Source organism: Brienomyrus brachyistius, unplaced genomic scaffold (genome assembly GCF_023856365.1).
Source record: "Brienomyrus brachyistius isolate T26 unplaced genomic scaffold, BBRACH_0.4 scaffold93, whole genome shotgun sequence".
Classification (NCBI taxonomy): Eukaryota; Metazoa; Chordata; class Actinopteri; order Osteoglossiformes; family Mormyridae; genus Brienomyrus; species Brienomyrus brachyistius.
In genome coordinates this window covers 371,167-381,758 of record NW_026042368.1, presented here as the reverse complement: position 1 = coordinate 381,758, position 10,592 = coordinate 371,167, and the positions used below count along the sequence as shown (strand labels likewise).

The 10,592-nt window shown below is 48.0% G+C and overlaps 1 non-coding gene across 1 annotated transcript; it reads right to left on the bottom strand.

Moving 5' to 3' along the window:
- Window positions 1-4,860: 4,860 nt before the first annotated feature.
- LOC125727339 (U2 spliceosomal RNA) lies at window positions 4,861-5,057 on the bottom strand. Its single transcript, XR_007388701.1, has one exon. It is a non-coding gene; the product is annotated as a U2 spliceosomal RNA (small nuclear RNA).
- Between the last annotated feature and the right edge of the window lie 5,535 nt (window positions 5,058-10,592).

Sequence of the window (10,592 nt, the reverse complement as noted above, 5' to 3'; positions counted from 1 at the left end):
GGCATATGTAGCCAGAATATGGCTGCAGACTTTACAGGAAGATGGACCTGAGGAAAATGAAGAAGCTGATGTGGTATTCCAGCAGGCAGAAGATGCTGATGCTACCACACTGGTCAGGTTTCAGTGTATGGTGGCATCTGAAGACAGATCACAGCTACTGACTATACCAGAAGAAGGACCTGAGGAAGAGGACGAGACTGAAGTGATGAAGACAGATAAAACAAAAGAAGATGCTGATGCTGCCGAGAAGATCTACAGTGAAGAAGAAGTATCATTCCATGTGAATGCCGAAGATCTTTCTGAAGATGATACTGAGAAGAGCCACAAGAAGAAGAAGAAGAAGATGAAGTGGTGCTTCTTCTGCTGTCCCCTGCCTTTCAGAAGAAGTAGCAAGAGGCAGTAATTATAAGGCTGTGAATTCAGGTTTACAAATGACTTAAAGCAGTAATATAACTGCATTATTGACACCTTCACAATGCACTGTAATGCATCCATAAATATATTATAGACATGGGTATAAATATTGAAGAAAAAAAAGCATAACACATTATAGCCATGTTTATTATGGATTAATGGCCGATATAATGTATTATGAAGATATTTATTGTGTATATATAGATCAGAGCATTCATAATGCATTATCAACATTATCACGCTTGCCCGCGATCGCACTGTTTAAAAGCGGGCGATCTCTCGGGCAGGCGGGCAAAGAGCAGGCGGACAGGAATATATCGGGGCAAACTGGGGTTTAATAATCCAACAGGGAGCAGGAGACATGAAATGCCCACTAACATCAATGACAGACAATGGACTCAGGTAAGACACGGACTGAAATACACAGGACTGAGCAAATTAACTAGACACAGCTGGGTACAATCGGGAGAAAACACGTGGGTAATCAGGGGGCGTGGCACACAGGAGGAGCGGACGAGCCGGGCATGACAAACATAGCTATAATGTGTTATGCCTTCGTATAAATATTTACAGCCGTGTTTTTAATACTTTAATAAATGATTTATAAGACATTAATTGGGTATTTATAATGCAGTTATATGACTGCTTTAAGTAAAGTTAAGTAAAATGTTTATTTTCTTTTTCTTAGAATACCCGTGTTAGAGACCTGCATTGGGACTGCGATCCCGCGGGACCCAACGGAAAGAGATACTGTTTAAGTGTTAATGTAGCTATAAGATACGATAGGATAAGATGGCTTATTTTAATATATTTCGTCTTAGCCTAAGTTAAAATATAATAAGATAAGATAAAATATAATAAGACAAGATAGCCTCTTATCTTATTATATTTTAACTTAGCCTATCATCATATCTTAACTTAGGCTAAGTTAAAATACAAGATGGGTTAACATATGATAAGGTAGGCTACATTAAGATAAGAGATTTGCAATAAAACATATTTACTTTTCAAACTGTGTCTTTGTCATCTCTTCAGTGTTGTGTCTGTCTTTGTTTGATAATTTTCAATCGTTAATTTATATCTGAGACTCTCCTAAATGTCAATACGCAGAGACGGAGGAATGGGAGGAAGGTACAGTTAAGTATAAATGATAAAGTATCAAAATCACAGTGCTACCTTATTTTGAAGCAGAAAAAGTAATTTCATGTGTTACTGCCACCAATGAGTTAATGGCTGCAAATGTTCGTGTTAGAAGTGCCTGTATATAACGCGGCGTAAGTTTAACTCTGAAACTTTTCTTTCTGAAAAACGCGCCGCCTTCTGCCTGCTGTCATTCGGCGAACGCATAGGAGAATATTCTGGTAAAGGAACAGGTAAAGTGGTCATTTAACGTAATGCTAACGTGCATTACCTGTTAGTAAGTGTTTTACCCTATCACACACCTTACGTCCTTTATAGTTGTAGTCCGGTGCACTCTGTATCCATAACTAGCTAGCTAATGTTAACATGATGCAGTACAGTCTTCCAGCTTGGGGATTCCCACCCCTGTCCGCGGCCAGTATTCCGCTGGGGGGTTTGCGGAGGAGTTGGTTGCAAATGCAAACGATCCCTTCATGTTCATGCGTTGTGTTCTAATATGAAAATAAAACATAACTATCAAATTCAATGTTTATGTCCTATTATACTAGATAAGACTGTAAAATAGTTTGCCATGCATATGGATGCCAAGCATTCAGAGCATGATCAAGACAGGGTGTGAGTGTGGAAAAAAGACAAATGTAACAGTATTTGAGGGATAGAGGGATGAGAAGAGTGGGATGGAGGGAAATGTAAGGAGAAGGAGATTCCTCGGAGCTCCGAGATGTGTTTGGCTGTAATAAATCTGAAATATAGCTATATGACATAGTTTTTGATAACACCAGCATTTATTTTTTAGGTTTGTCGAGCTCCGTCAAAACAGTTGAATTAAAACGAGCCCATTATGTAACTGGAACCCCTCTCACATGTAAACACAGTGACGCGCTACAGCGTTGGTTTGTTGTCTGAGGCTATGATACTAACCACAAACACATTCACAAATTTCACTGCACTAATCACAGCATATGCAGGCAGAAAAATGATAGCAAAAACATTCAGCATTAGACTCTAAAACCGTCTGTAATGTCTGTGTTTATCCAGTGGACCATAAACTAACATAAGCTTTCCTATTTCAGTTTCTTTCAGATGTTATAAAGTAATAAATAAACAATCATAATAATTAAACCATGTATTACTGACTATCAGACAACTTCAACAAGTTACCACATGGATGCAAAATCAAAGATATTCATTTGCGCCTGGCACTAACCATGTACTCCTTCACAGTACTAAGCCATAGAAAGGGCCCCAATGAAACCCCTGCATTCCTGCATCGCAGATACTCTAATCTCAGCATTTATAAGATTATATTTGTACTACCTGCCAATTTTTATATTGGATGAAACTAAAAATTGAGAAATATCTATATGCACAAGTAGTTTTTCCTGATATGAAGGATAATATCAAGACTGTCAGCATTTACAAATCGAATTATGACACATCTGAGTAGCCCAGACTTTCCGGAAAACAAAGCCATACAGCATATGTGGCTGACTAATGTACATACAGTGTAATAAGCTGATAATCAAATGGATAGAAAAACGTTCAATAATAGACAGGATTCAAAGGGTAAATAAGGTGCATCATGTGGAAGAGAAGTTAGGTGGCGTTGGGGTGCATTGTGAGTTTCATCTGGTAGCTAGAAGGGAACAAACAGGGCTTGGGGGGGGGACTTCTCCGGGGGCTACATCGCTCTACCTTTTTTTTTTTAATGATTTATTTAAAAAAATATATATTTTCTCCTTACACTATAATGGCAGGTTTAGGACTAATACAGTACAGTCATAATCAGTGTCAGGGATTCTATGCATCACTACACAGAGACAAGTCCATATATTGAGCCCAAGGCTAAAATTGTGGTTTACTTACAAGTGCACTTTGCTGGGCAGTGGGGGTGTTTGTCCTTCTCTGCTCACATTTTCCCCTCTTATCCTGTCTTCTCCTCCGCAGCCCTTCCTCCTTCTCTCTGTTGCTCCTATATTCCCTCCCCTCCAGTCATCTATGTTCTCCTTCCTCTGCGGTCTCTCCTCTTCTCCCATTCTTCAGTTATACTGTCTTCTCCGCTCTCCCTGTATCCCTCCTGTCTTCTGGTCCTGTCGTCTCTTCTCCAGTCATCCCCTGCTTCTCAGTCATCTCTGCATCTTTTCACTCTTTTGTTTGCTTATTCTTTGACTGTTTTTGTGTTATTTGTTAACCTACCGCCCCATGCTGGATGAGTCTTGATGTTTTTCTTGTTTTTAAAGTTAGGCTTCTTCCTTTGTTTTTTGTGCCATATCTTCTGCCCTCTTCTGGTTGCGGCAGTGCATGACATGCGTGGAAAAATAGGGTTTATTACAACACACACATCAAAACCAAAAGGATCAGGATGGATCCAAAATAAACAGCAAATGACCAGGAATGATCTAAATGATGGAATAAACACAACTAGAGAACTATATACATACATACAACATACAGCTATAATGAAGCATTAAAGAACAGAAGCAGAACAGGCACTTAAATACACAGCTAACAAGACACAATGCAGGACAGTGAGAATCATAACCAATAACAAGGACTGAGGGCAACCCAGGAACAGGTGTTTCAGTTAAACAGCACTGGTGAAATCAAAGTGACCTTTCAGCCACATGGTCAGTTCTGCAGCGCCCTCTGCTGTTTGCATTAGATGCTGGTTGAAATTCCCACTCTCCTTACAAACACCTCGAAAAGCCAGGCCTTGCCGTGCCAAGTACTTAACTCCAGAAGATTTTTCCTCACTTGCTGCTGCTCTTTCCAGCTCATCTGAAGGTTGAGTATCAACAGGATTGATCTTCCTGTTAATGACGCCAGTTAAGCTGCCTGTATGTTTTTCAGATGCAGCAGAAACAGCAGTGACTCAGGCAAACCAGCACAATCAAGGCTAGAACATGCAGTAATGGGGGTTCAAACCTCCCAGACAGCGGCATCTGATAACAGATGTGACAAGATTGATTCCAACAGCAGCATATAATCCATGGAGCTTGGCCAAGGATACATACTCTGAATTAATTCATTAATAAACCTAGCTGGATAAAAAAGTCAAAGAAAAATACAAAAATGTCACTTTGCATAAAATGAAAAAACGTAAGAAGCAGTAGAGCTGTTACACTTGCTCATTTAAACTCGAATATTAAAAGTCATTTTCCTTCTGGATTAGTCAGCGACATGGCAGGAGAAGATGGCACAGGGTCCGTCCCTCACGACACCGGCTAATCGCCTGGCAAGCGGCGCAGGCTCTCGGTCTGATAAGCGGAACACCGATCAGCTCTGTCTTTCAACAGCAGGGGGCAGTAGAGGTGCACCGTTCCCAGAAACACTGCAATACCGGGTCGATGCGTGGAGCGGACGGGGCAAGCCCCACTTCCGGCTCCCTGTTCCAAAAATCCGTTTAATATGTGGTCCCCTCCATGGGGGACGTATCAGATATTAAACTGATAAGAACAGATTTTTTTTTTTTTTTTTTTCTCCATGCTTTATTAAACAGTTCTGTACATTTTAAAGTCACACAATAAAACACCTTTAAAACAATATTAAACAAATATATTACAGAACCATTCCCTATAGGATAAGCAAAACATAACAATAAAAACAAGTAATACATATACACACTTTAAAATCTAATTACAATCATATGGCCATTAACATAATTAAAATGTCACCTCAAATGCAAGCCATTAAAATATTAAAACCTTAAAAAAGGAACAGACCCGTAGACCTCAGGCCTCGGCACAAGGGTCGGGTTAAAACAGGGTTATGCATCATCCTAAAACACATAAAATCAATGGCCTCAGGCTAAAAAACTGGTTAGTCACAGACATAGCACAGCATATAGAATAAAATGTTAATAAATACAGTTAATGTTAATACATAAAGGTGCTAAAAGTGACCAACCACAGCCGTGCACAATCTCAGTACATGCAGTTAATTAAAAGAATATTTCCAACACCATACACGCACAAAAAACAAAGCACACTTACCTAAAACCCAAAGTACCTCCTGTGTGCTTCAGGACAGTGCGTCATGTCGACCCTGTAGGATGGAGCGTCACCACCTAAATGAAACGGGGCTAAAGCCAAAAGAGGCCCTTCCACCTCTCCTTGGCCTCGTGGTAGCCCCGTTGGATGACGTCGGTCTCCATCCTGAAACCCAAATCGGCCCGGATTTTGCGGAATACCCCTTGTGCCTCCAGACGAACCCCTCTGCGGATGAGCGCGGTCCTGGCATTCCAAAGCTCTCGCTTGGTAATGCTGACCAGCAGCCACATCCAGGGGCCGAAGGGGTTATGGAGGTTGGGGTCCCACCCCTTCAACACCTTGTCGTAGGTCAGACCGGGCTGCAGGTCTACATGTCCACACAGGCCCGCTACCAACCCCCAGACTCTCTGTGCATGCCTGCAGTCCCAAAACACGTGCTTGATGGTCTCATCCTCGCTGCACTCGGGCCTGGGGCAGTGGGGGTGTCTGGTCAGCTTATGCCTGTGCAAGACGTCCCTGACTGGCAGCTTACCATGAAGGCACTGCCAGTTCAGGTCCTGCAGCCTGTGATCCAAACCCTTAGGCTGGATTCTCACCCATGTGCCTTCCTCCAGGCCCAACATGGCCCGAGTCTCCCTATGACCAAGCAAAGCCTTGTAAAGCGCTCTGTGCTTGGTCAGGGCCTCTGTCTTGACACCTGCCGGAATAGACTTACTCCACTTGACAGCGTGGCTGTAGTGGACCGGCAGGGTCTCAGCCTTGGGGCCGAGGTTGGTCCACGACGCCACCAGGCGTGTCATGGGGAGAGCCAGCCACAGACGCACAAAGTGCTGATGGGGGTGCTGGAGGGGAGCTGCCAGGCGCATGCAGAGCTGCGACAAGAACAGGCAGTCAAGCTTGAGAGGAAAGTCCTTTCCGAGATACATCACTTCCCTACGCACACACTCATACCTGCCCCCCCAGACGAGGTTAAAAACATCCCTCGTCAGGCCCCTCCGCATGAAGCGGGGCAAAGGGTACACATGTGCAAGGTAGAGCAGGGTGGGAAGAATATCCACTTTTAAGGCTAAAACCTTACCTTGGAAGGACAGGGACCTGGACTTCCACAGTCCGATCTTCCGCCTGGCGATCGCCAACCGCTCCTCCCAGTTCAACCGGGCGGCACCATCCGAAAGGAAGTTGACCCCCATAACTTTGAGAGGACCGTCACAGAGGGTGAGACCACCTGCGACGTCCTCCCTCGCCTTCCAGCTGCCGAAATACTTGGCCACCGACTTACTGAGGTTGAGCGTCGCGCCAGAGGCCCAACCGAACGCGTGAACGAGGCTCAAGGCATGACCGAGAGACTGATCCGAGCAGACGAAAAGCGTGGTGTCGTCTGCATACTGGGTCAGTTTAACAGTTGTCCCCCGACTTCCTGGGATAAGAAGGCCATCGACCCCGGGGTGGGTGCGAATGGCGCACGCCAGTGGCTCTATATAGAGCGCGTAGAGGAGGGGGGAGAGGGGACATCCCTGCCTCACTCCACTCCGCTGGGGCACCAAATCACTCAGGAAGCCATTGATAACAACATGGCTCCCAACTTCGTTATACAAAGTGTGTAACCACCCCAGGTAATTGGGCCCAAAGCCAAACTTACCCAATACTTTGAACAGGAAGCGGTGATCTACCCGGGCGAAGGCTTTCTCTTGGTCCAAGCTGACCAGCAGGAGAGGGAGGTTCCTATCCTCCACCCAGGCGATGGCGTCGCGGATGAGGTGGAGATTCCACGTCGCCGATCGACCCGGTACTCCACACGTCTGGTCGCTGTGAACCAGATGAGCCATGGCCTTCTTCAGGCGTTCGGTAAGGGTCTTTGCGATGAGCTTTGTGTCTACACAAAGCATGGTCAGGGGCCTCCAGTTGCCAAGGTCGGCCCGATCGCCCTTCTTGTGCAACAAAGAGAGGACCCCCGACCTCATGCTCCTAGTGAGCAAACCCCGGCGCTGAACGTCCTCTACAACCTGCAGTAATTCCGGCCCGAGGACATCCCAAAAGGTGGAATAAAATTCCACCGGGAGCCCATCAAGGCCAGGTACCTTGCGGCGGTTCATCTTGCCAAGCACTGCGGTCAGCTCGGCCAAGGTGATGGGGGCTTCTAAGCCGTCCCGGATGTCACTGGGAAGACAAGGTGAGATGTTATCTAGGAAGCGCACCCCAGCAACCGGGTCCGTGTCCCTAACATTAAAAAGGTTAAGATAAAACAATTTAGCAACCTCCAGCATGTCTGATGTATCCGTGACTATATTGCCATTTGAGGCACGGAGAGAGCTAAAGCTCTTCTCCTCCCGGGCTTCCCTGGCTCTGTGGGAAAAAAAAGAATTGCACTTTTCATCATTTTCCAAATAAAATATTTTGTCGCGGAGCATTTGGGCCGAGGCAGCCTGTTCATGCAGGCGCCTCAGCTCACCCTTTATGTCAAGCAGCCGCTCGTGGTTGATGGTGCCCCCGTTGTTGTGAGCGGCGTATTCATCCCGCAACCTTCTCTCCAGCTGCAGAATGGAGAACTTCTTCTCCATCCTGCGCTGCTTGCTGTACTGCATGGAGAAGGTTCGGATGCTGTCCTTCACACTCTCCCACCATTCGGCCACGGAGGGGAAGGTAGGCTTGTCCTTCTGCCACTCGGAGAAGTGATCTAAAAAAAGGTGTCTAAAATCTCTCTCCTCCAGGATCTGCAGGGTCATTTTCCAATAGCCGCCCCCATATACAGGGGCGTCTATGGAGACAATGGCCTCCACTGCCAGATGGTCAGTGGGCCACTGTGGGGAGAGGGACACCTTTTTAAAAACAACGGGGGGTGAAGCTAAAATGTAGTCGATGCGGCTGCTGGCTCCGCGACTATTATGCCAGGTGAAGCCCGGCATACTGGGGTTGCATGTTTTAAAACCGTCAACAAGTTTAAAGGAACAAATAAAATGGCGAAAATGCCCTGAGCTGACATCCTGTCTACCCTCCAACGAGATGTTAAAGTCCCCTCCTAAAATCAAGTGTCGATCTGTGACACAGAACGGGGACAACTCTTCAAAGAGAGTTATACGGGACGAGGCCTCCACCGGAGCGTAGACACATATGGCCCGGAGGCGCTGTCCCCTCCATGTGGCCTCCACTCCCAAAACCCTGCCCTGAAGGACGGTAAACGCACTTACTTCTTCAAAGGCGCGGTCGCCAAAAAGGATCCCGACGCCTGAGGAGTGGACGCCACCTACGCTCCAGTAGGATCTACCCCTCTTCCACTGTCGTGAAAAGAGAGCCTCGTCCCGCTGGTCCCGGAGGTGGACTTCCTGCAGAAAACAAATGCTCAAGGGAGAAGATGCCAGCTGGTTAAAAACAGATGTGCGTTTTAAAATGTTCCTCAAACCCCTTACATTCAAGGTGACAATATTAAAATTGGCCATAGAATGTTAAAATAATAAAATACAATTAAAAACAACAAACTAAAATAATAAAAGCCAGCCATTAAAAACAATACTGTCCTACTGCCCCCCCTCCTCAGTCAACCTCAAAAGGTCCCCCAATTCCAGCCCCCCCAGGTACTCCTGTTCATTAGCAGTGTCCTGTTGACCGCTGTACTCCTGGGGGGGTACAGGGGACTGTCCCAAGTCCCACACCAGACGGGGGGCCTCTAACATCGGGGAGGGGGGACACTGTCGGCCTTGGTCCCCGGCCGCCACTGCTGGCGAGGTGGCCGCCGGAGGGCTGGGTGCGTCGGGTTGCGCCTCCCTTCTGCTCTTCTTCCTCCCCCGGGGGGATGCACCGCTCTTCTTTCGCCTGCTGCTGACGCCTGGAGCCAGGGCGAGCTGCTCCACCTTGTTCGGAGACCCCTCCTGCATTGGTGTCGCACTCGAAGGGGCCTCCTCCACCTCGACCAGGGCTTCTCCTCCTGCCCCCGTCGCCGGCTGTTCCCGCCCAGTCGTGGGGGCTAGAGCTCCCCCACCATTCTCCGTGCCGACTGCTCTGTTACCCGACAGAGCGTCGGCATATGTAGTCTTTTTCTGTGGGCAGGAACGAGCCAGATGGTCCTCGCCGTTACAGTGTTTGCAGCGACGGGGGCCCTTGCAGTCCCTGGCCATGTGCCCCGACTCCAGGCAGTTGCGGCAGCGCAGGTTGCCGCATCCCTCCAGGGTGTGTCCAAAGCTGTGGCACTGCCGGCAGAAGGGAGGCTGTCCAGAATAAAAAAGGTATGCCTTATTGCCCTGTAGGTTAAAATAGGCTGGGGGGTGGCTAAAACCGCCTGCCCCATTAGCGTCCGGGCGCAGGCGGGCCTGGAACTGGCATCGGCCAGTCCAGATCCCCAGCTCATCCCGGATGTCCCTGTGGCCAGGAAGGAGGTCCACATACTTTTTTAAAAACTGGGTGACGGCCCCGGCAGTAATGTGTGGGTTGAAACAATAGACCATTATTACCTGCTTGTCGGGCCACCACAGCGGCTCGATGTTGTAACGTCCGAGGAGGGGGTGCTGGGCCCCCTCCTTGCTCCGCTCCAGGACCTTGGTGTAACTCTCGTCGGTGGACAAGGTGACCTCGAAGAAGCGGAAGGGGCCATTCCGCTGTACGCAGAGGATGTCCGGCATCTGAAGGCCCAACGCTCCAAAGGCCACCTCCCGGATGAAGGCCAGCCGGTCGGGGAAGGTGCCCACCTCCCCCTCAGCCCTCCAGCAGAACCGGGCGGTATTCCGCAGGCCCCCGCCTGCTACCAGCCACGGCCCGCTGAAGGGCTTCCTCGATGGTCCGCCGGGCGTTGCCATCCGGGAAGGTCCACCGACGTCGCCGCTGGAGCAGAGTCCTTCCGCCGCCGTGGTCCCGACGTCCGCCGTCCGCCAATCCGGGATGAGTCGAGCAGAGCTAAACTATAAAAGCAGCTAAAAATAAAAACACCAGTTCGCCCAGCAGGGCGGCGGACAAGCCACCAGCCACTGCGGGATCCCCAGCCTACTAAAAACAGAAATAAAAGCAGGGATAAAAGGCTAAAAAGGAAGGCACGGGTCGCCCCGTGGCAGCGGCGGTCAAGCC